Source organism: Canis lupus, chromosome 20, assembly GCF_003254725.2.
Source record: "Canis lupus dingo isolate Sandy chromosome 20, ASM325472v2, whole genome shotgun sequence".
NCBI classification, from domain to species: Eukaryota; Metazoa; Chordata; class Mammalia; order Carnivora; family Canidae; genus Canis; species Canis lupus.
In genome coordinates, this window is record NC_064262.1 from 31,896,257 (window position 1) to 31,921,489 (window position 25,233).

The window sequence follows — 25,233 nt, forward strand, 5'->3', positions numbered from 1 at the left end:
GCATGCTTTAGAAGATAAATATTTTAAAGCTATACCTATAGGTCAATACTATAAAGAAATTACTATTTAGGGGCGCCTGGGTGGCCAGTTGGTTAAGTGTCTGCTTTCAGCTCAGGTTATGATCTTGGAATGCTGGGATTAAACCCCACATTGGGCTCCACACTCAGTGTGGAGTCGGCTTCTCCTCTGCTCATCCCCTCCACTCATGCTTGCTCACTCACTCTCTCTTTCTAAAATAAATAAATAAAATCTTTCTATAATTTGCAGTTGCACTGATAACAGCATTGTTAACTTGACAGCAAAAGTAACAATAACTTAAGCTTAGTGCAGAGTCTGCTTGGGATTCTCTCCTTCTCCCTCTGCCCCTCCCGTCCCACTGGCACACACTCTGTGTCAAATGAATAAATAAAATTTTTAAAAAACAAGAAATTACTTTTTAAATAAGTTATAATTTTACAAATTTTGTGTTTACAAATGTTTCTTAATTCATTTTTTTAATTTTTTATTTTTTTAAAGATTTCTTTTTTTGTTTGTTTGTTTGTTTTTTTTTTTACCTGAATTAATGTTCATTTTTTTTTTTATTGGTGTTCAATTTACTAACATACAGAATAACCCCCAGTGCCCGTCACCCATTCACTCCCACCCCCCGCCCTCCTCCCCTTCCAACACCCCTAGTTCGTTTCCCAGAGTTAGCAGTCTTTACATTCTGTCTCCCTTTCTGATATTTCCCACACATTTCTTCCCCCTTCCCTTATATTCCCTTTCACTATTATTTATATTCCCCAAATGAATGAGAACATATAATGTTTGTCCTTCTCCGACTGGCTTACTTCACTCAGCATAATACCCTCCAGTTCCATCCACGTTGAAGCAAATGGTGGGTATTTGTCATTTCTAATAGCTGAGTAATATTCCATTGTATACATAAACCACATCTTCTTTATCCATTCATCTTTCGTTTTTATTTATTTATGATAGACATAGAGAGAAAAAGAGAGAGAGAGAGAGAGAGGCAGAGACACAGGCAGAGGGAGAAGCAGGCTCCATGCCGAGAGCTTGACGTGGGACTCGATCCTGGGCCTCCAGGATCACGACGTGGGCCAAAGGCAGGCTCGAAACCGCTGAGCCACCCAGGGATCCCCATTTTTATCTTTACATGCAAACAAAGTAAATTCCTTCAATGAAGCCACCATCCATTTCTTCTCCATTAGATAAACCAACCATCCATGAAAGGTTTATATATGGCTACTAGCAAAAATTTACTAGTGAATTTATATCAAAATGAATGAATCAGGTATCTAGCAACTATAGCAACAAGCAGATTTATCTGGCTATGTTGAGGAATGAATTACGCCATGAAATCAAATTTTACAAATAAACTCCTGTTGTAATCAATTCATGGAGACTTTTTATCTTAAACTATTTCTTACTGAAATCTCTCTAAATCTGCATAAGGTTTTATAAATTTCACTATCATAGCAAATAGGTGAACATAATTTAAAAGTTGCTGATGAATTAGGATAATTTTTTTAAAATTTCATATAATATGCTAGTGAAATGAATAAAAGTTTGCCCACCCACTAAATGTTTCCATTGACAACAGAGATGATAGACTTTATTGACAAATTAGGTCTCCTGTGGAGATGGTCTCATTGCTTTTTAAAAAGCCTTAGGGAAAAAACTTTTGTGCCCCAGTTATTTTAAAACTCTTCATCCTGTTTTATTCCTTAGGTATACTCCCCTCAGGTTCATTGCAAAAATATTCTATCTACTAAGGGCATCTCCCTTGCACTGGGGGTTCTCCCTTGAATCACTCAGGGTTTTTAGTTGCAAGCAACAGAGATCAACTTTAGCCAGTTAAAGAGAGAAGAAGCAGTTCATTAAAATATTTTGGGAGGCTCCCAGAATTGCTAGGAGCACTAGTGACTAGGACTAGGAGGACTAGACTTAAGACTAAGATTCTATGATAAAGGACTAAAACCACTCTGCAAAATTGACTGAATGAAAAACAACCACTGTCACCACTGCCCTACCAATGTCATTCACATACTCAGATATTCCCACACTTTCCTGCCACAGCAGGGTCTTTTATATTTTGATAGTGTGGCATCAGCCATCGGTAAGTATTTAATACGTGTTTATTCATTCAACAATTCTGTAGTGACCACCTATTATGTTTCTTGAACTAAAAACCCTTTAAGATCCTTATATATATGAGGGAATTCTACACATTTTCTCAATATATGCTACATGTTTAAACACAAAGTACTGCATTGACACTAAAGAACTGAATTTGACAAGTAACCCAACCTGAAATCAATGTACATCTGGTTTGCATGCATTAGCTATAGCTTAAAATTAATTGCCTAAGGGAGTAAGAAGAAAACTACAATGTGGATTACTATAAGGCCCACTTTAAAATAATAAGATAATCATTGTAAGTACCCTATACCTGGTATGCATGAGTGGTTGCACTCAGATTGGAAGAGGTTGGTGCATAGCTACATTTTATGCTTGGTTAACGCTAAACTCAGTTAACTGTTCTGGATAAAAATGAATGTACAAGTGTTGATAGAGACGCATTCATTTCTTTTCACTTTGAACTTGAGCTGTTTATTTCAAAGTGGTATTATTTTACAAACAATGAAGCCTTGTGACCTTCATACATATAAAGGATTCAGATCCCAGTCAGAAATCCTAAGTAGACTGAGGTATGAGCCACCTGGAGGCCTGGATAGAGAATGAATGCTTAAGTGAGAAACCTGGGAATAGGAGCTCAGATCAAATTAGCTGCTGCTATAGCGGAAAAAAAGGGCAAATCATTATCTTGTCTCCATTAATGCTCTTGTCCCCTGCCTACGAATTTCTGGCCAAATTCCTGATCTTGCTATACAATGTGGAGGAACACATTTCTCCTTCTGCCTTGGGCTCTAATACGGTTCAGCACAGCAATGCCTGGTACATCACACCCTCAGATTCGAGTGAAACAAAACTATTAGGTTGAATAACATGAAATTAATGTTTTTGTAGATCCCAAACAGCCAATTATCAGTAATTTCATATAGTTAAATCTAACATTTACACTTCAGATCCATAGGACTGGATCACTGCTAGTGTTTCATAAAATTCTAATTATCATGCTTGATACTGGGTCATAGAAGGTGTACTTATAATAAGATGAAAAATGAAGGCCGGGAAAGTTAAAGTGCCTGGTTAGGCTAAAATAAGACAAGAACTCAAGTCTTTAACAGCCTGTCCATGAACTTTTCATGAGACTAGGATGCTTTGTGGTAGAAAGGTGTTGCTTTGTTTGACCAGCATTATATTATTTGTTTGAAAGGATGCTTTGTTTGACCAACATTATATTATTTAAATTTTAAATAGTCAACATTTTTTGAAAAATTGACATAAAATATTAGTTTCAAGTATACATCATAGTGATTTGATATTTATGTATATCACGAAATGATCATCAAACTCTAGTGACCATCTGACACCATACAAAGTTGTTACAATACCATGGACTATATTCCCTATGCTGTATATTACATCCTCACATCTTATTTATACTACAGCTGGAGGATTTTACTTCTTAATCCCCTTCATCTATTTGGTCCACCACCCTATCCCATCCCCTCTGGCAACCATAGGTTTTTCCTTTTTTTTTTTTTTTTTTTTAAGATTTTATTTATTTATTCATGAGAGACACAGAGAGAAAGAGAGAGGCAGAGACACAGGCAGAGGAAGAAGAGGCTCCATGCAGGGAGCCCGACGTGGGACTCGATCCCGGGTCTCCAGGATCACTCCCTGGGCTGAAGGCAGGCACTAAACCACTGAGCCACCCAGGCATCCCAAGTTTTTCCTCTGTAGGTATGTATGTTTCTATTTTATTTGTTCATCTGTTTTGTTTTTTAGATTCCACTTATAAGTGAAGTAATATGCTAATTTTTAAAAGATTTATTCATTTATTCATGAGAGACAGAGAGGCAGAGACATAGGCAGAGGGAGAAGCAGATTCCATGCAGGGAGCCCATTGTGGGACTCGATCCTGGGACTCTGGGATCACACACTGAGCCAAAGGCAGATGTTCAACTGCTGAGCCACCCAGGCATCCCATCATCTGCCCATTTTTAAATCAGATTTTTTTTTACATTGAATCTTGAGTTCTTTATATATCTTGGATGTTAACCCCATCAGATATATCATTTTTAATAGCTTCTCCCATTCAGTAGGTTGCCTTTTCATTTTGTTGATGGTTTACTTCAATACAAAATACATTTTTAGTCTGATGTAGTTCCATTTCTTTATTTTTGCTTTTGTCGTCCTTGATTATAGATCTAAAAAAATATCACTTATATCCATATCAAAGAGTTTATTGCCTATGTTTTCTTATAGGAGTTTTATGATTTCAGGTCTTTATGATTTCAGTTGTCTTTAATTCATTTTGAGTTTATTTTTGTACATGGTAAAAGAAAATGATCCAGTTTCATTCATTCACATGTGGCTGTCCAGTTTTCCCAACACCATGTGCAAAGTCTTCATCTGCCTTTCAATTTTCAATGATAACCCTGCTGAGTAGACTATCCTTGATTCCAAGTTTTTTTCCTTTCAGCACTTTGAATATATACCATTCTCTTTAGACCTGCAAAATTTCTGCTGAAAAATCAACTGATAGTCTCATGGTGGCCCCTTTACATGTAACTAATTGCTTTTCTCTTGCTGCTTTGAAGATTCTTTATCTTCAATTTTTGACATTTTCATTGTGATCTGTCTTGATATGGATCTCTAGGATTTCTTCTTGTTTGGTACTCTGTTGCTCTTGGACCTGGATGTCTGTTTCCAGGTTAGGGAAGTTTGGGGCTATTATTTCTTTGAATATGTTTCTTGTCCCTTTTTCTCTCTTTTCCTTCTAGGACCTCTATAATATGAATATTAATATGACTGTTATTATCCTAGAGATTCCTTAAGCTATCCGCACGGTTAAAGTTTTTTTGTGGCTCAGTAGTGATTTCCACTGTTTTCCAGATCACCAATGTGTTCTTCTATGTCATCAAATCTGCTATTTATTCCCTCTACTGTAGATTTAATTTCTGTTATCTTAGTTGTCAGTTCTGATTGATACTTTCTTATATTTTCTCTTTGTTAACATTCTGACTGCGTTTATTCATTCTTCTCCCAAGTTTGGTAAGCATGTTTATGACCTTTACTTTTGGCTTATTTAGTAGATTGCTCCTGTTCCATTTAGTTCTTTTTCTGAGGTTTTGTCTTGTTCTTTCATGTATAACATAGTTCTGTGTCTCATTTTGCCTACTCTCTGTGTTTGTTTCTGTTTTAGGTAGGTCTCCCAGTCTATTATTTTAGTTTTCCCAGTCTTGAAAGGAGTGGCCATATGTAGGAAGAGTGCTGGGGGACCCAGAACCACAATCACTACTATCACAGCCAGGTATGCTCCCTGTGTAGACTGGGTTCACCCTCCTGTTGTGGCCGAGCAGTGACTGCTATAGGCATGCTAATGAGTGGTGCTGGCCCTTCTGCTATGGATGTGCTGGTGGGTGGGGTTACTGTTCTGCCAGCTGCGAGGCCTGCCAATACATAGGGTTGGCTCTCAGTGGGGTACACTCCCTGACATAGCAGACTAGAGGGAAGATTCTAAAATGGTGTCCAATGACACTGAGATCAGCAGAGCAGAATGAGCTGGCAAATGTGGCTGTCACCAGTGTCTCAGTCCCCAGAAAGAGGCTCTGCTACTTCCTGCCACCTTGCTGGCATGCCAAGATTAGTAAGTGGATTTTCTTTACTATGGTCTTTGGGCTTTTTGTTATGGTGTTTTTGCACTGGTTCCTAGGCTGACTGGATATGTATACTGCACCTTTAAGAGGGGTTTTTCCTATCTCTACAGTTCTATAGTTTTCCTGGACATACTCTCTTGCTTTTGAAAGCCAGATGTTTTGGGAACTCATTACTCTTGCCCAGGATCTAAGAGTTGGGGTGCCTGATGTGGAGCTCAAATTTCTCACACCTCAAGGAAAAGTATGTACCTTTGAGATTCCTCCAGACCACAGATCACCATGACTAGGGTGTGTGTGTGTTTTTTTTTCCTTAGTGAGACCATATCTCTGTCTCTTCTACCCACCTTGGTGCTATCCCTTTGTAGAGGCTCTGTTCTTCCAGTTTCTAGGTCTCCTTTGGTGGGCAGTATTTCAAGTGTAGTTGTGTATTGTTGTATCAGGGGGAGGAGGCAAGCTGAGGATCCTTCCACACATTTGTCTTGAACCCAAGCTACCTAGCCAACATATTTAAAATGTGAGATTTCATATTAAAACCTCAATGTGTCAGCCTCTCTTTAAAAATGGAGAAATTTTGTCTTGGATCCAGGATCAGGATAAGGGTGAAGCAAATGAGGCATTCTGTGGATACAAACTTTCAAGGGATGCCAAAAAACTTGGTAATAAGGATAATGTCTTAATACAATCCCTAAAAAATCAAAAGGCACAAAATCCATGATGAACAAAATATCAAAATGTTAAATGAAGATTAGGCTGTTGTTTCTTTGTTTTATATATTTATGTGCAATTTTTATAATGAAAACAGTCGTTTCAACCAGTCAGTCCCCTGTTCTGGGATCATTTGCCCATCAAGTCTTCTCACTGGGCAGATTTATGAGGGTTCACAGTTTTATGCAAACAGATTGAACTGATTTTTACTGTAGACTTTTCAATATTTTTTTTCAATTCGTTCAAAATATAGGAGGATATTTTGATAAGCATATATACAAATAAAAGTTTTTCCTTTTGTCTTAGGCTCCAATATGGCTTTTCATGGTGATGCCTGGCAACAACAGGTGAAGGTAAGTAGCAGCAGAGCCTGTGGCTGGAGAGGTACTTCTAGGCAGCATAGTCTCCAATCAACCCTCTTTTTATTTTTTAAGATTTTATTTATTTATTCACGAGAGACAGACTGTGAGAGAGGCAGAGACACAGGCAGAGGGAGAAGCAGGCTTCTCACAGGAAGCCCAATGTAGGACTCAATCCCGGATCCTGGGATCACGACCTGAGCTGAAGACAGGCACTCAACCGCTGAGCCACTCAGGCGTCCCTCCATTCAACCCTCTTCACTTACTTTGCTTTTTCTCTGTTATCTTTTAAATGTTGGGAAAACTCAGAATTCAGATCTGAGCCTTTTTCTCTTCACTAGGTAATCTCATCCAGAGATTGAAATTACAGATTGAAGTGCTACCTATATGCCAATAACCCTTAGATAAATATGTCCAATCATATGACATTTCCTTTGAGTTTCAGATTAAACACATAACTGCCTACTTGATATACTACTAGGATGATGAATAGGATCACAAATTTGACCTTTTCAAAACAGAAAATTTTTTAATTTTTTTCTTCCCAAACTTTCCTACTCCAATATTCCCCATCTCAGTAAATGATACCACCATCCTTCCAGTTCCTGACATCAAATACTTAAAAGTCCTCTTTGATTTATCTAATCTCCCCACCCCTTTAACCTATTAACAAATACCATTAACTCTAACTTTAAAAAATATCAAATCTACTCATCTTTTTCCATCTCTATTGCTTTATTATGGTCCAAGAACTGCCATCTCTTTTCCTGACTATTGCAAAAGCCTTTCAATTGGTCTTTTTGTTTTAACTTTACATTCTATCTCCTTCTCCATTCCATTTTCCATTGAGCAGCCTAAGTGACCTATTTGAAATATACAACAGATTATGCTACCACCTTGCTTAAAAACCTCACAGTGCTTTTCTGTTGCAATTAGACCAAAATGCGTACTACATATAATGGCCTACAAAACATGAGTCCTGCATCATCACATTCCAACTACATTGGGCTCTATACTCTCAGAAATAATCCAGGTACAATCTCTCCTAGAGGTCTTTTTAGTATTATGGCCTAAAATGCTCTTTCCACAAATCTTCACATGGCTATTTTTTCTCATCAGTCAGATCTTATAGGTCACATATTACCTCCCCAGAGATCACCTACAGACTCGTCTACCATAGGTTGTTTGGCCACTCTTTCTTGTATGGCCTCTTATCTTGTGAAATTACTGTTTCCTAGTTTAGTTTTCCTTTCCTTGTGTGGAGTTCACTGGCATAATTCCAGCATCTAGCCTAGTGCTAGGTAAGAATAAATGTTTGATAGATATTTGCCTAGATCCATGAATGAGTAAATAAAACAAACCATATTTCAGAGGACCAAAACAGGAGTATTAACTTTTACAAACTATTTAATAAGCCATCCAAATTAATATTCCCTCCAGAAATGTAATGCTTTGTTTTGAAATAGTTATATCCATAAGCTTACTTTAGATCAAAATACTTCAACTTGGAAAAAGCACAAATCTTTCCTGTGAAACAGCATCTGGATCCTAGAAAATAACTTTAGAGAAAATTTAGTCAACAACCACCACATGAAACTATATGAATTATAAAGTAACTGACAAAATGAAGAACCAAAGACTTAGAAAATGGTAGCAGCTGGTGAAACTTTTTGGAGAATTTTTGTAGCATTTTTTTCCTGTGACTTTCATTTTTCAGTATCTTTAGACAGCATCAGAATCTGTTTATTTGTGGCTCCTAAATGACAAAGGTTCTCTGGTGACCACTGAATCTGGTTACAAGATGGAAATAAAAGCACCAAAATAGAAATTACTTTTAAACATTTGGTCTCAACTAATGTTGTGATCCTTCTAAATTGGCAGCAAAATCCAAAATACCATTTTTAATTGTTACATCCTCATCTCCTTGCTGTGTTTTGGCATATTACCATGTGTCTTAAAAAAAACCCACAGAAACAAACAAACCAAAAAAACCCAGCTTTACTAGTCTATAAAAGTATATCCCAAAATTCACCCATTTTAAGTGAACAATTTGAGGGATTTTTAGTAAGTTTACTGAGTGGTCCAATCTTCACCATAAATCATTTTTAGAACAATTTGGTCCCCCCAATAAAATCCCCCATAGCCATTTATATTAAATCCAGATTTCTACTCCCAGACCCATGCAATTGCTAATCTTTTCTATATATATAAATTAGCCTTTTATGGACATATCCTATAAACGGAATCATATAATATGTGTTCACAATCAACACAATATGTGTTACCTCACTTTGCATTGTTTCTGAGGTTTATAATGCAGGATGTGTAAGTAGTATGTTATTTTTATTGCTGAATAATATTCAATGATATGGATATAACATATTTTGTCTATTCATTAGTAAATGGACATTAGAGTTGTTTCCAGTTCTTGGCTATTATAAATAATGTTGCGATGAACATTCACATAAAAGCTTTCATGTAGGCTTATGTTTTCATTTCTCTTGGGTAGATACCCAGGAGTTGATCTGCTAGTAGTTTGTTTGTTTGTTTTTTTAACTTTCAGTTTTTGAAAGTGGCTACAGAATTTTACATTCCCACCAGCAGCATAAGTGTTCCCATTTCTCTACATCCTCACAAACATTTACCTTTCTTATCATAGCTATTCTAGTAGGTATAAAATGATGTCTTATTGTGGTTTTAATTTTCATTTCCCTAATAACTAATGCTATTGAGTATCTTTTCATGTACTCAAAAGCCATTCCTGTATATTCTTTGGTGAAATGTCCGTTAATATTTTTAATTCATTTTTCTAATTGTGTTGTTTGTATTATCAAGTCTTAAGGGTTCTTGGTAAATTCTGGGTGCAAGTCCTTTATCGGATATGTGTTTATTCCCTATTGTTTATTCCCATTTTCTTACTGGTGACTTTTGAAATGCAAAAGTTTTGGATTTTGATGTTCAGTTTATTAATTTTTCTTTTTTTTATGGCCTGTGCTTTTGGTATAGCAAAGAAATAGCTAAGAAATCTTTGCCAAAAAAAAAAAAAGAAATCTTTGCCAAGCCCAAGGTCTCAAAGATTACCTACTATGTTTTAGTCTAAAACCTTTATTGTTTTAGCTTACATTAAGACTATTATTTTTATGTATGGTGTGATTCATCTTTTTGCATATGGGTATCCAAATGTTCCAAATTCATTTGTTGAAAAGATTACACTTTCCGCCATTGAATTTCCTTGGCATATTTGTCAAAAGCCAATTGATTATAAATATACAGATTTCTTTCTGGACTCTCAATTGTGTTCCATTCATCTATATATCTGTCTTTATGTCAGTGCCAAACTATCCTAATAACTACATTTATAGTAAGTTCTGAAATTGAGAAGTGAAAATCCTCCAGCTTTGCCTTTTTGAAAACTGTTTTGGCTAGTGTAGGTATTTTGTATTTCCACATAAATTTTAGAATCTGCTCCTCAACTTTTGCAAAAAAGCCACCCAGAATTTTGATAAGATTCTTATCTTATTCTTTGAATAAGATTGAATATAGATTTTAATCTATAGATTTGGGGTAATTAGTGGAGAATTTCCATCTTAACCACACTGAATCTTTCAATCCATGAACATGGAATGACCTTCCATTAACTTAGATCTTTAATTGTTCTTTTTTTTTAATTTAATTGTTCTTAATAAAGTTTTTAAATTTTCAGGGTAATAGTCTCATATTTCTTTTATTAAACTTATTCCAGAAGTACTTCATTCTTTTTGATGCTATCTTGAATAGAATAATATTTTAAATTTTCTGATTTATCATTGATTAGAAATACAATTTTTTTTCAGCTAGCACACATAACTTTGCATTTTTTGTTTTATAGGTTTATAATTTATATACCATAAAACCTGTCCTTTTATTTTTTTTTTTTTTTTTTTTTTTTTTTTTTTTTTTTTTTTTTTTTAAAACCTGTCCTTTTAAAATGTATAATCCTATGGTTTTCAGTAGATTCACAGAGTTGGACAATCATCATCACTCTAATTCCAGAACACTTTCATCACTCTGAAAAGAAACACTATGCCCATTAGCAGTCGTACTTCATTTCTCCTTATCCCCCAGCCTCTGGCAATCTCTAATATTTGTCTATCCTAGGTATTTCATATAAATGCAATCATATAATATATGGCTTTTTGTGTCTGGCTTCTTCCACTTAACATAATGTTTTCAAAGTTCACTCACGTTGTAGTATATATCACTATTACCTGGTTTGTTTCCACTTTTCTGGTGTTATAAATAATACCACCATGAACATTCATGTACAAGTTTTCATGTGGATATATGCTCTCATTTCTCTTGGAAATATATCTATTAGTGGAAAAACTAGGTCATATGATAACTCTACATTTAATCTTTAGGGGAACTACCAAACTGTTTTTCAAAAGCTGCACTATTTTACATTCCCATCATCTGTGTATGAAGGTTGCAATTTCTCCACATCCTCACCAACATTTGTCTTTTTAAAATTATAGCCATTTTAGTGGGCGTGAAGTGGTATATCATCATGGGTTTGATTTTCCTCCAGTGGCTAAGAATGTTGAATATCCTTTCATATGCATGTTGGTCATTTGTATATCTTATTTGGAGAAATCTTATTTGAATCATTTGCTCATTTTTAAATTGGGTTATATATCTTTTTATTGTTAGTTAGGAATAATGTTTTAAACATGCTGGATATGAGTCTTTTATCAGATAATTTGTAAATATTTTCTTCCATCTTTTTGATTTTTCATTTTCTTGATTATGTCTTTTGAAGCAGAATTTTTTTTCTCTTTTATGGTCTAATTATCCATTTGTTTCTTTTGTGGCTTGTACTTTTGGTGATATACCTAGCCAACCATTGCTTAATCCAAGGTCATGATGATTTACACATATGATTTCTTCTAAAAATTTTGTAGTTTTAGCCATTACATTTATGTCTTTGATCCAATGTGAGTTAATTTTTGAATATGGGGTGAGATAGGAATACAACTTTATTCTTTTTTTTTTTTACAACTTTATTCTTTAGCATGTGGATATCCAGTAGTTTCAGAAGCATTTGTTCAAAAGATTATTCTTTCCCTATTGAATAATCTTTGTACCATGATAATCAAGATCATGAGTCTTAAATAATAAAACATCAAGTTATGAGGTCATAATGGTAATAGTTTGTCCATTTGTTTGTGATAGCTAAAAGTCTTTATCTTTTCATATTAAAATAATACTTGAAAAGAATTTCAGAAGCAGTTTCCATTTTAGAGTATCTTAATAATCAGTTTGATGCAGTTATAGTCCAGCTTGAAAAAACTTATTTTTCAGAGTTCTATTTATTTCAGAACAATATGACACTAAGTTTTTATAAATTAGAATGTTTTCTGCTGCATGTAAGAGAAACCTCAATCACACTGGCATTAATAAAAGTATACGTCATTATCTCATATAAAAGACAGTCCAAAGATAGGGTAGGTTCCTGAGTTAGTTGACTCAGTAGCACACTAAGGAAGATAGATAGCATCTAGGGAAGGCATACTCTCCAGTGCCCTCTTTAGACTATCCAGGAAGGATGATAAAAAGGAAGGTAAGCAGATAGCCTTGGGGCAGCAGGTGGGAGGAGTGGGGAATGTACTGAGAAGATTAGAAAGCAGAAACATTATTAGAAAGCAGAAACAATGACCAATGAAGGGATATTTCTCATTGGTAGGGTAAAAAGCTCTTGCAAAGACTGGAGCATTTCAGACTCTAATGAGAAAACTAATGACTACTATGTTTCCCATTATTCTCCTTTCAGGAATGGGAATACTCATTGCAGCACTCATCTGTGTTCCATCTTTGTTTGTATTTAAGGAGAGTAGAAAATTTGCCTTTTTCAGTTCACAATCCCCAAAGTAAAGGAGTTACATGCAAACTTTATAGGGAAGCTATTGTAATACCTTGAATCTTGAGCCTTATACTATAGTGATTGGATGGGACTATTGCATTGTCTACCTTAGGTATAGAATGAATTGGTTTTACAATTTCCTTCCCTTGCAAAAGGGAAGGAAATGAATATTTGTGACCAAGAGGGAAGAGTATGGTGATTTATATTATATTATTGTTCAAAATATTTGGTGCTTCTTCATGACATCAGGCTTTGCCATGATTTCCTTTGGCCAAAATATGAGAAGCCAGATATGAGACTTCCAAGCAGAAGCTTTAAGAGCCATTGTGTCATTCTACTGCATTCTTCACTTACTTTCACCATGTGACTGGCAATGTTGTAGGTAGAAGCTGCTCTCTCAGCATGGGCGCCAGAATGAAGACAACATCAAACTGAGTTACATCTGACCAATGGGAAATGGGCTAAAAGACCAGGAAATGAACCTTTATTGTTTCAAGCTTCTAAGATTTAAGGATTGTTTTGCTATGGCTGCATAGCCTCAGTTGACGAAAATGACGACTATTTTACAATTATTTACAATTATACTATCTTACAATTTTAGTCCTTTTGACTCATTAAATACCTTTAAGGAGGCCATAACATACAAAGGAAAAGTTTGTTTTCATAGACTTGACTCCAAAGAATTAGAAAAAAAAATATTCCTTTTGGTAGTGGAAGGGGACGTGGGCAGGGGGAGGGGTAAATGGGTGATGGGCACTGAGGAGAACACTTGATGGGATGAACACTGGGTGTTATCCTATATGTTGGCAAATCGAACTTCAATTAAAAAAAAATACCCTTTTTAAGACAAAGTATGGCACAATTCTTACCTGCCGATCTAAATCTACGTAAATTTCTATCATCTTTCCTACTTATCTATAAGGTTCTAACATCTGAATAAATGATGCTATTATCCCAATAATCAACTAGAAAACTTGCAGATTCCAATACATTCAAACATTTAAAATTTGTATTATAATACACAGGACTTGTATACTATACTTATTCATATTTATATAAGTGATCTCAAATTTAAATGATTTGTTACAGAAAAAGAGCCAAAATGCATCCATGGGATTTCTTACATAGAAATGATTCTCAATATCATACACTGAATATTTGTTATGCACCAAAGAATCTTCTAACTTAGAGCCATTCAGTTCTCAGCATGTTGCAGCTAAGTTCAACTATTTGAAGTAAAAATAGGAGACTAGTTACCTATAACAATCTACATTTTGGTTGAAGATGGCAACACAGTGGTTTGTTAGAGCAACAACAGCATATTTATTGGTATATTTCAACCTGACATAAAAATTAAAATGTGTAAATTTTGTATTTTATTACATTAACCTTATTTATGACAATACCTTCATGTTCTTACATATTAAAAAGTTCACCTAAGATTGTATGTTATACTTTCAAAGAAAATTGTAATTCCAATACTGGTTCTACTATTCATCAACAGGATTGCTTTTCAGCAAACTACAGAACAATTTCCAAAACAAGCAAATAAACAGAAAACAAAGTTGCTAAAGTCCCTTTGCAGACATATTTGCTGTGTAGTGTTTACATTTTAGCTTACAGGTATTAAAAGGAATATTACTATGAAAAATACAAGGATTGGAAAAAAAATACAAGTCAACCAAGGAGATAAACAAATGGAACAAAGAAGTGGGGAGAGAAAATTCAAAAGCTAAAATAATTCAATAAGTATTAAGTAACTTAATTCTAATTCTATATCAGGAGAATACCAGATTCCCCAAGCAATATTACACAGAGATTAAATTTTTGTTCTATAGAAATGAGTCCTATTTTCAATAGAACCATTTATTATCTAAATATAGCTATAATTAATTTTAATTTAGCTAAGTGCATTATCCATTATTATCTATTTGAAAGATTATGTTTAGCAACTTGTCAGGCCAACAGAGAAAGTGTAGGATTGGGAAGAGACCAAAGACAGCAGTGGAGGACGGTACCAATGCTTGTGCATTTCCTACCATGCACCCCAGCAAATACAGCATGGCATCACTCAAACTTCTTTGAATCTGAATGACAGAATATCTCTTAAATATTTTAGATATACCAAATAAAGCTAATGGATGACAGCAGTAGCCAAAAAGAGATTATGATTTTGTTTTGAGTAAATATATTTGAGTAAATATATTTTGATACTTACATATTATATGTAAATGGTATCTTTCATTCTACGGTCTCATGCCCATGCTCATATCCACATTTACAAATTTCATCCACTCTACAAGAGGTGTCATATCCTCCAAAAAAAAAAAAAAAACAAAAAACTAATTTGTATCTCTTTTATGGTGTTTTTCAGAAGAGCAGTATAGGTATCCTAGGATGGGCTTACCCTTTTCTGTATTACTTTGAGCAACTTGCTTACCCTCTGTCCTACTCTGTGTATTTGTAAAATAGGGGTTAAATTAAATTTGTAAAATAGAGATTAAATTAAAACTACCTCTTAGGATGGTTGTCAGGATTATAAGAAAGAATAAACATAAAGTACTTAGAATAGGGCCTGACACACATTCTGTTAATTTTAGTTCTTTTGATTATAGAGAAAGCAGAAGATAAATACTGCATTGCTGACAGTTATATTCCATATTTAACACACTGCCTGGCACCTAGTAGCTCTCAACTATCTACTTTTGAATGAATAAATAATTCGGCCTTGAGAAGTACTTCCAATTAGAGAGAAGGAAAAGCCAGCAAAGGAGTTTTCAAGGTGGAGGTGAGCAATAAGGTCTTAAAACTGAAGGACATTCAAATAATGTGAAGACTAGGGGTGGAGTTGTGGGGGGGGGATAGCAGAGGGTCCTATGGTCAGTGCATTAAAGTAACTTGCTTCCCCTAGGGATACTAGGGATTTTATTAGGAAAATGGGTCATAGTATTAAAACATAACCAAACATCCCTAAATCTCTGGTTAAATTTGGTTAATTAATATAATTTTTATATTAAGAAAGAATAGCAAATTTACACAATCATAAAGTATTATTGTGTAATAAATATGACTAGTATATACTTTAGGTATGCCTGAAGACCATTTTAAAATACTTTCACAAAAAGTTTGTAAAACTTCCTAAGTCTTTTCAAGAAAGATGGTCTTAACCAAACCTTTATCTTGTATGTTTGCTTTGAACTTTTCTGTTTTTTCAAGGGTTTTTCAATTGATTAAGGTATAAAGACTATCATTATGTTTACATGTGTACATATGCATAATGCATGCACTATAACCACATACACAGAAGTCTGTAAACAGTAAGAAACATCTTTTCTATTAACTTAACACAAACACACAAAGACATTAGATACCAAAAGACCATGCAAGATGAGCATGTTGGAGTCCTTTCTACTGCCTTAAGCCCTTTAATGATCTTTGTTGTAGCCTCTCCTACCCCCTATGAACTCCCTGAAGCTCCATTCTACAAGAGTAGCTTAAGTAGAATGAGTAGATCATTCTAAATTCTACCCATGCCTCCATGGTATAGTCCTTTCCAGTCCTTACCCATGCCTCCATGACAAGTCCTTTCCCTGTGTTAACAAAAGGGAGGTGAAGTCCTTCAGACTGGACCTTCGGAGATAAAACTTTCTCTTCATATTATCAACTATATACCCATTGCTTAATTTCAATGAATATACTTAAAAACATATCTGACTCCTATGGGATGAGAAAGGGTAATAGGGATAAGGAAATCCCATTCTGCAGCACATATTTTTGTTAGTGAAATAAAGCTAGTAAAAGGATACCTGAGTAGAGTTGGAGCCCACATGGTTTTGGTCAGTGGGATTAGGCAACATTCCTCTCCACATATGTCAGTTTGGATTAGGATTAGATGTTTGTGGGTACTGGAGCAGAATAAATTGCCTTCTGCATTTATCCATTTGCATTCTGTGGTTTGCACTGGGGCCAAAGCCTTCCAGGAAAAAACATTTAAACTCTATCCATTACTGAGGCTGAGATATACCTAACTGACAGAGAATTGGGGGTCCTAATGAAAGTTAGATTTTAGGAGGAGATATGCCAGAAGAGGATCCACCATAAGGGAATAATATACAATGAGTTAGACCAGTAACAGCATCCAAAATAGTAGCAGGATATTGGTTGGAGATATGGCGAATAGCCAAACTGTTCCAACCCAACCACTCCAGTGGAATTAGTCTGCAGTTGGGGAGAGGGGAGAGAGGCTATTTGTATGAATTTTAAAAATGAGAGCACTTTAGTACTCAGTCAACTTCATGTAGAGCCCTCTTGACCCCCAACACCTTTTCTTATCTTGAAAAAGCATCCTTGCCTGGGTGAATAGATGAAGAACTATACCAGCAAATCAGTCATCAACAGTAATGGTGACAAGCAGTGTAAGTGGTACCCAGGGCAAGACAGTGTAGGTGACTCTACTGAAATAGTTCTACTTGGGAGTCTTGGCTTCAAAGTTAGGGCTTGACTAGGTTCAGAATTTGAGCAAAAAATTATTATTGCTAACCACTGAACACTGGGGCCCAAGTAACTTAAGACTCCCCTACCTCCAATTCTGGCAATTGAGTAGAATTTATTACAAACTTTCTATCTGCTTCCTATGAATAAATATAGAGTTCTAGATTTACTGGTGTCAATTCCCAAGAGCTAAAGAACATCAGGAACGTATCAGTAATTGAACAAGTTGGGTTCCTTGTTTATTACAAACAGGGAGAAAAACATACCACTGGGGAACATGGGCATCTTGGTAAGAGGGTATTAAAATTTATTTTAGAATTTGGGCTTATATTAGCTGATGTGGGGGAGAGTTTAAGGGAAGCACAGCCTTATTTGGGATTGGATCCTGTCAGGAAGCAGAGGTAATTCAGCAGTTGGGAATATTAATAAATCTTATCTATATAACAGGAGGAATCGGGTAAAGCTTAGCTTAAGTGGCAAAGAGAGAGCTGTAACTCATATTAGCCAGGATATATTTGTTCACCTCCATGGTTTGGACCATGTTCATGTGTTTGTGTTCAGACATGGTTGTATATTAATCCATTGTTTTTGTTTGTTTATTTTATTTTATTTAATCCATTGTTTTTGTATTTGATCTATCACAGTCACAGAGTACTCTTATCTGATATTGGTATTCTGTGAAATTATTCATGCATAATGACCCACCAAGACCTAGCTGTGAGTAGTACACCAACTCCCCAATGTCTCTTTCTTACTGGAGACAACATTAGCTAAAGTAGTTATGGTCTAATTTCAACAGCTTCAAAAATGGCAGATATTTAGTGGCAATAGAGGCAATGAAATGGAATCCTTCATAAAAATTTTGGGTCTAAGGAATAGTGCAGCCAAGTAATTACTTCCAAAGTGATTCCTAAATACCTAGTATTCCCCTAAAGATCCTGGAAACTAGGCAGCCCAGTGGCGCAGCGGTTTAGCGCCGCCTGCAGCCCAGGGTTTGATCCTGGGGACCCTGGATGGAGTCCCACATCGGGCTCCCTGTGTGGAGCCTGCTTCTCCCTCTGCCTGTGCCTCTGCCCCCCCTCCCCGTGTCTCTATGAATAAATAAATAAAATCTTTAAAAAAAAAAAAAGATCCTGGAAACTACATGATCATCCAATAACATATTGGATTTCCTGTGTCTATGCAGATAGGGTCCTAGAGAATCTAAGAGTTAATGTGAAACCTGGAATAATTAAATGGGCAGTAACACCTATGACATTTGGATTAAACGTATGTACATTGAATCATTTAAAGAATAGTAGAGAAACTTTTATATTAAATTATTCATCATACTTTGAATAAAAAATATTTGTAATTTCTACAAAATTACCACATACATGACAACACTATAGTGGACATCTGCTTTTGGCTACCCAACATCTATCCCAACATTTCTTATAAGAGGACCCAGAGTTTCCTTTGAAAACAATCCCTCAAAAAAAAAAAAAAAAAAGAAAACAATCCCTCCACCTTCCCAGTCTGAGTTTGGGTGAGACTCCATTCCAAGTCAATCAACATATCTCATTTCCTTAGTTGCAATGATTGGTTTAAAACCAGACACAATCCAGTCTTAAGCCAATTAAGATGTACAGTTATCTGACCACTGTGGTTGGTAGAGATAGGCATATGACCCCAGTCGATGCAAATGAAGGTGAATTTAAGGACTTTGGCTCAGAATGTTCCACTTTGATATAAGGATATGAGATTGAAAAAGCTGCAGCCATTTTGTAAACCCAAGGAGAGCTAGCCTAGGGATTGAGCTAACCTAGAGGAAAGAATATAGAGAAAAAAAAATTGGCAATGCTTTGGGAGTTCTGGATACAGCTGGATCTACTCTGAGTAGCTAAATTACATAAACTAATAACTACTTACTGTTTCAGCCAATTTCAGTTTGGTGTTCAAGTACTTTAAACAAAAAGAGTGCTGATAGAACAAATGTGTAAATTAGTAACTTCTGACTTGGGAAATATACTCAATTAAGCAAAATTCCTATTATACAAAATAGTAATATAATACCAAATAACATGATCACCAAATCAGTTCAAACACCATCAAGATCCAAAACTTTGGATATCATAATCTGGTTTTTGTTTGTTTTTTAACATTATGATCTGGTTCATGAGTAAAACCATCTTCATAACAGGGTACTTATGCAATGTTCTCTCCAATGCTAACAGTGACTAAATTCATAAAAGTAAATCATAATCTGCTTTATAAAACAATAAAATAGGCTATTTTTAAACTGTGAATGTTTAAGGTTTTTTGACAAAGCATGAAAAAGGTGAGTTTCCTAACAGACTTACAGTAACAAATACATTTTGTCCTCTGTCCTTTGATTTGAAGATTAAATTGCTGCATAATTTTGACCTTTGTAACTCTTTGCATTAAAATTTTCATTTTTGCCTTCAATTGTAAATTATCCTATAGTTTCATAGAACTATGGCAGAAGAACATTTCTTCTAAAGTTCACCACATATACATTCCTATTCATAATACTGGAACAAAAAAAATTCATTTACAGTCTATATAACCAGTCTCCAATATTCAACTAAACTACATTAACTTAAGGCTCTCTCAGACCAAAAACAAAACAAAACAAACAAACAAACAAACAAACAAAAACCACCTATTTTGCTCTTATTCATACTGGTGGAAAGGTATTTTATAATTGTAACCTTCAAAAGAGTCTGCATACTAAAATTTCATTCAAGAATATAAAATTAAATTTCAAATAATCTAGGAAAATATAGTAAGAGTCTACATGCTTGCTTCTTTATGAATTATACATTGTCTTTCATTAAAATGGATCATACAGGGGTGCCTGGGTACTCAGTCAGTTAAGTGTCCGACTCTTGACTTCAGCTCAAGTCATGATCTCAGGGTCATGAGAGGTGTCAGACTGTTCAATGAGGAGTCTGCTTGAGATTCTTTCTCTCCTTCTTCCTCTATCCCTCCTCCACTGTGTTCTCTTTCTCTCCACAAAATAAATAAATAAGCCTTCTTTAAAAATAATAAAACAAAAAAATTAAAATGGATCATACACTTCTCTTCCTGTCTAAGCACAATCCTTCTACCTCTGTGCTAAATCTCATTTACTTCTTCCTTTTCAGGGATCTCCTGATGATTATCTCTCTCCTCTATATGTTCAAAATCCAAGTCTTTCCCATTGGGAACAAATAATAATTAAAAACTCTGTAAACTGCCTAGCACTAGTTATTAAAGTTTCTCTATTCCCTTTCATTACCAATTTTCTTGCTGTCAGCACTTTTCTTGCCAATCACTACTCAGTCTAGGGGAATCTGTCTTCTTTCTGAATGGCTCCAACAAGTAATCTTGCAGAGGTCACTGCTGATCTCTGTGTTACTTTTCAAGCCTTATCTTGACACCTTAGGACTGTAGGCATTTGCTGACCTATTCCCTTCTTGAAAGACCTTTACACCATTGGCATAAGAGTCACCAGATACATGTGGTCTTTCTCCTACTTTTTTGACTGCTCTCTCTTGATCCTTTACCCATTTTCTTACATGTCATTTCTGGTCAAGATTTCTTTTCTTCTCACTCTAGAGTCTCTCTGGTTTTTCTATTCCACTATCTCAGAGTCTTTACCATCTGTATTTTGATAACTCCTGATTCTATATCTCTAGCCCAAATCTCCATTTTGGGCTTTAGAACCACATACTCAACTGCCTATTCAATAGCTCTAATTATATGTCCCACAGGTTCCTCAAATTTAGTCCATCTTAATTTAATTCAGAATATACTCTTCCTCATGTATGACCTCACCATTCACCCAGTTATCTAAGAAATAAGCTGACAGGATCCTTAAATCCTCCCTTTTCCTTATGTTGCACATCCATTCAACCACCACGCAGAGCTTTGTAAGCTGCACCTTTGCCTCAATAGCAATAAAAAATCACTAAAAAGCACGTAAGCAGTGAAGGGACAAGATCATATTTGTACAGTAAGTAGAAATATTACTACATAATTGAGGATCAGAAATTATTTTGACCTGAACTGTGGTAGAAAACATGAAGGAATTGACACTTTAATGAATGCATGTGCCAAATACAAAAACACATCGAGGAAGAGTGTTTTTTCTTTAAACCAAGTGTTAAACTAAACACACTAAAAATGACAAATATTTTTATCACTTCAGAAAAATCTGTTCACTTAGTAGTGCTGTTTTCACCCAATACCCTATTTTCCCTGTCTTTGGCTGATTGGATTACCTGTGGATAGTGACTTCAGAAAAACTTTACCACAGGGGCGCCTGGGTGGCTCAGTTGGTTAAGCAATCCAACTCTTGGTTTTAGCTCAGGTCATGCATGATCTCATCAGTTGTAGAACTGAGCTCTTCCTAGGAGAGGGCTCCTCACTCAGCAGGGAGTCTGCCCGAAAGATTCTCTCCCTCTGCCCCTCCCTTCCCCTTGCCCTGGCTTGCCCATGTTCATGCTGTCTCTCTAAAGATAAATAAGCCTTTTAAAAAAAAAACAAAAACACTTTACCATAGACTGGATTAAGACAATTAAGACCTTCTCTACTAGGCACATAGAATGAGATTAGCTATCTCTCTCTACCAGGTTCTTAAACTAATATTTTTGTCGAAAAAACAGAATTTACATTTGATGAGAAATTTTTGAGTACTATATACCTAAATAAAAATCTCAGAAAGAATATAGTATTAGAAAATGTGAAACATTCTAGAAAATAAATACCTTTCAACCAAACAATTGACTTCTTAGAAATCCTACAGAAATAATTTTTTAAAATTTGGACAAAGATCTGAAGAGGGACAATGATGTTCACTACTGGGTTATTTACAAAAACAAAAATTTTAAATAGCAAAAAATTGGAATAACTATATGTTGAACAATAGAAAATTGTTTAAGGATATACACAAAACATTAACAATGTTTATTACTGTGTAATGATTTTCCTTTTGCATTTTTCAAGTTTTCTAAACTAAGTATATATGCCTTTTCTAATCAGAAACAAATAAAAAAAATCAACAGAGAAATCTCCTCACCACTTTAACCAAATAATCAATCTTGACATCACAACAATGGGACAAACTGATATTATTTATCTCTAAAAGGGATGCATTATATCACTCATGTAGTGATTTTTGCCCTAAAAGTTTTTTTTTTTTTTAAGATTTTATTTATTTCTTCACGACAGACAGAGAGAGAGAGAGAGAGAGAGAGGCAGAGACACAGGCAGAGGGAGAAGCAGGCCCCATGCAGGGAGCCCGACATGGGACTCAATCCTGGGTCTCCAGGATCATGCCCTAGGCTGAAGGCAACACTAAACCACTGAGCCACCGGGGCTGCCCTGCCCTAAATGTTTAATCTAGTCATGAGAAAACAATCAGACAAACCCATATTGAGCAACATTCTACAAAACAACTAGTGTGAACTATCCAAAATGCCAATATCTTTAAATACTCCAATTCTTTTAAATTAAAGGAGACTATAATTACATTATAACTAAATTCAAAGTATGATCCTTAACTGATCCTGTGTGGAAAAAAAACAATTGTTAGGAGAACCGGAAAAATATGAATATAGGCTATATATCAAAATACACTATTTAATATTAAATTTCTTGAATGTGATAATGATATTGAGGTATAGCATCCATGTAGAGTCATGGCATAAAATGGTATGTAGCAGATTATCCTTGTTCTTAGGAGATACTTGCTATTATGCTATGTATTTAGCAGTAATGTGTTACAATGCCTGTACATTAACTTTAAATAATTCAGGTAAAATAGACATGCCTGAGCATGCACACACACGCATACATGCATGCACATATGCACAATTATTAATACCAGCACTCTCAAGCTGTTTCTAAGGAGCCTTTTTTTAGACATATTTTCCTATAGTCCTCCTCTTCCCACAAAAATGTTTTTAATTGTGGTAAAAAAAAAAACATAAAATTTATCATCTTAAGCATTTTAAGTGTCCAGTTCAGTATTTTTAAGTATATTCATATTGTTGTACAATCTCCAGAACTTTATCTTATAAAACTGAAACTCTATACTCATTAAAAACTTCCAACATCTCCCTACTCTACCCATTCCTTAGCTACCATCATTCTACTTTCTGATTCTATGATTTTGACTGGTCTATATTCTTCATAGGTAGAATCATATAGTATTTGTGTGTGTTACTCGCTTATTTCATATAGCATAATATCCTCAAGGTTCATCACATTGTGGCATGTGTCAGAATTTCCTTATTTTTAAGGCTGAACAATATTCCATTGATTGTATACATCGCATTTTGTTTATCCATTCATCCATCCATCCATGGACACTTGGGTTGATCCATTTTTTAATATAGTGAATAATGTTGTTAAGAACATATGTGTAGAAATATCTCTTCAAGATCTTGTTTTCAATTTTTTTGAATATATACTCAGAAGTGAATAATACAGTAATTCTAATTTTTTGAGAACTGAATACTGTTTTCCATAGTTGCTACACCATTTTATATTGCCATCAACAATGCACATGGGTTCTAATTTTTCCACATCCTCATCAACACTTGTAATTTTATGTGTTTTGGATATGAGCTATCCTAATGGGTGTGAGGGGATAGTTCATTGAGATTTTGTTTTGTTTCTCATTAAACTTTTGTTTTAATGGGTCTCAAAATTCTGTGACAGATTTTTGGTTAAGTTGTTTCCATTAAAAAGTACTTATTTTAAAAACTAATAACTTAAAACTGCAACACATACACACACACACACATACACACACACACAAATGGTCCATAAAACATTCTCCTTTCCTTCTGAAGGTTTTACAGTGTATTGTTATCATTAACCAGTCTTTTACTATTAAACTTAAATGGCCAATTGACACAAACAGTTCTGAGACCATTCTCCCACCACTGATTAAGACTGGGGTGGCAGGTATTGGGGATAATATTCATTTAGCCTTCTGAGCTTTCTGGGCAGACTTGGTGACTTTGCCAAATCCAGCTGCCTTCTTGTCCACTGCTTTGATGACACCCACAGCAACCGTCTGTCTCAGGTCACAAACAGCAAAATGGCCAGAGGAGGATAGTCAGAGAAGCTCTCAACATGCATTGGTTTGCCAAGAACCATATCAACAATAGCAGCATTCCCAGATTTCAAGAACTTGGGACCATCTTCCAGCTTTTCTCCAGGAACAATGATCTATGTTTTCCTTTAGCTCAGCAAACTTGCAAGCAATGTGAGCTGTGTGACAATCCAGCACAGGTGCATATCCAGCATTGATTTGGCCTGAATGTTTCAGGATAATCACCTGAGCCATGAAGCCAGCTGCTTCCTTTGGTGGGTCATTTTTGCTGTCACCAGCCACAATGCCATGACAAACATCTTTGATAGATAACATTCTTGACATTAAAGCCTACATTGTCCCCAGGAAAAGCCTCACTCAAAGCCTCACGGTGCATTTCCAAAGACTTTACTTCAGTTCTAACATTGACTGGAGCAAAGGTGACCACCATACCAGGCTTAAGAACACCAGTCTCCACTCGACCCACTGGGACAGTACCAATACCACCAATTTTGTAGACGTCCCGGAGAGGCAGATGCAAGAGCTTATCAGTTGGACAAGTTGGTGGCAGAATGCAATCCAGAGCTTAATGTAGGTGCTGACTTCCTTAACGATTTCCTTGTATCTCTTCTGGCTGTAGGGTGGTTCAGTGGAATCCATTTAGTTAACACCAACAATTCGTTGTTTTACACCCAGTGAGTAAGCCAGAAGGGCATGCTCATGGCTCTGCCCATTCTTGGAGATACCTGCTTCAAATTCACCAACACCAACAGCAACACTCAGGACAGCACAGTCAGCCTGAGATGTGCCTGTAATCATGTTTTTGATAAAGTCTCTGTGTCCTGGGGCATCAATGATGGTCATATAATACTTGCTGGTCTCGAATTTCCACAGGGAGAT

The 25,233-nt window shown here is 35.5% G+C and overlaps 1 long non-coding RNA gene across 5 annotated transcripts in view; it reads right to left on the reverse strand.

The window, feature by feature from the left end:
* Positions 1–25,233, reverse strand: part of LOC118351566 (uncharacterized) — a 169,505-nt gene that overhangs the window by 136,520 nt on the left and 7,752 nt on the right. For all 5 annotated transcript variants that reach the window (XR_007404151.1, XR_007404149.1, XR_007404150.1 and 2 more), the window contains exon 2: positions 14,971–15,067. This is a non-coding gene — a long non-coding RNA (uncharacterized LOC118351566). The remainder of the gene's footprint in view (positions 1–14,970; positions 15,068–25,233) is intronic.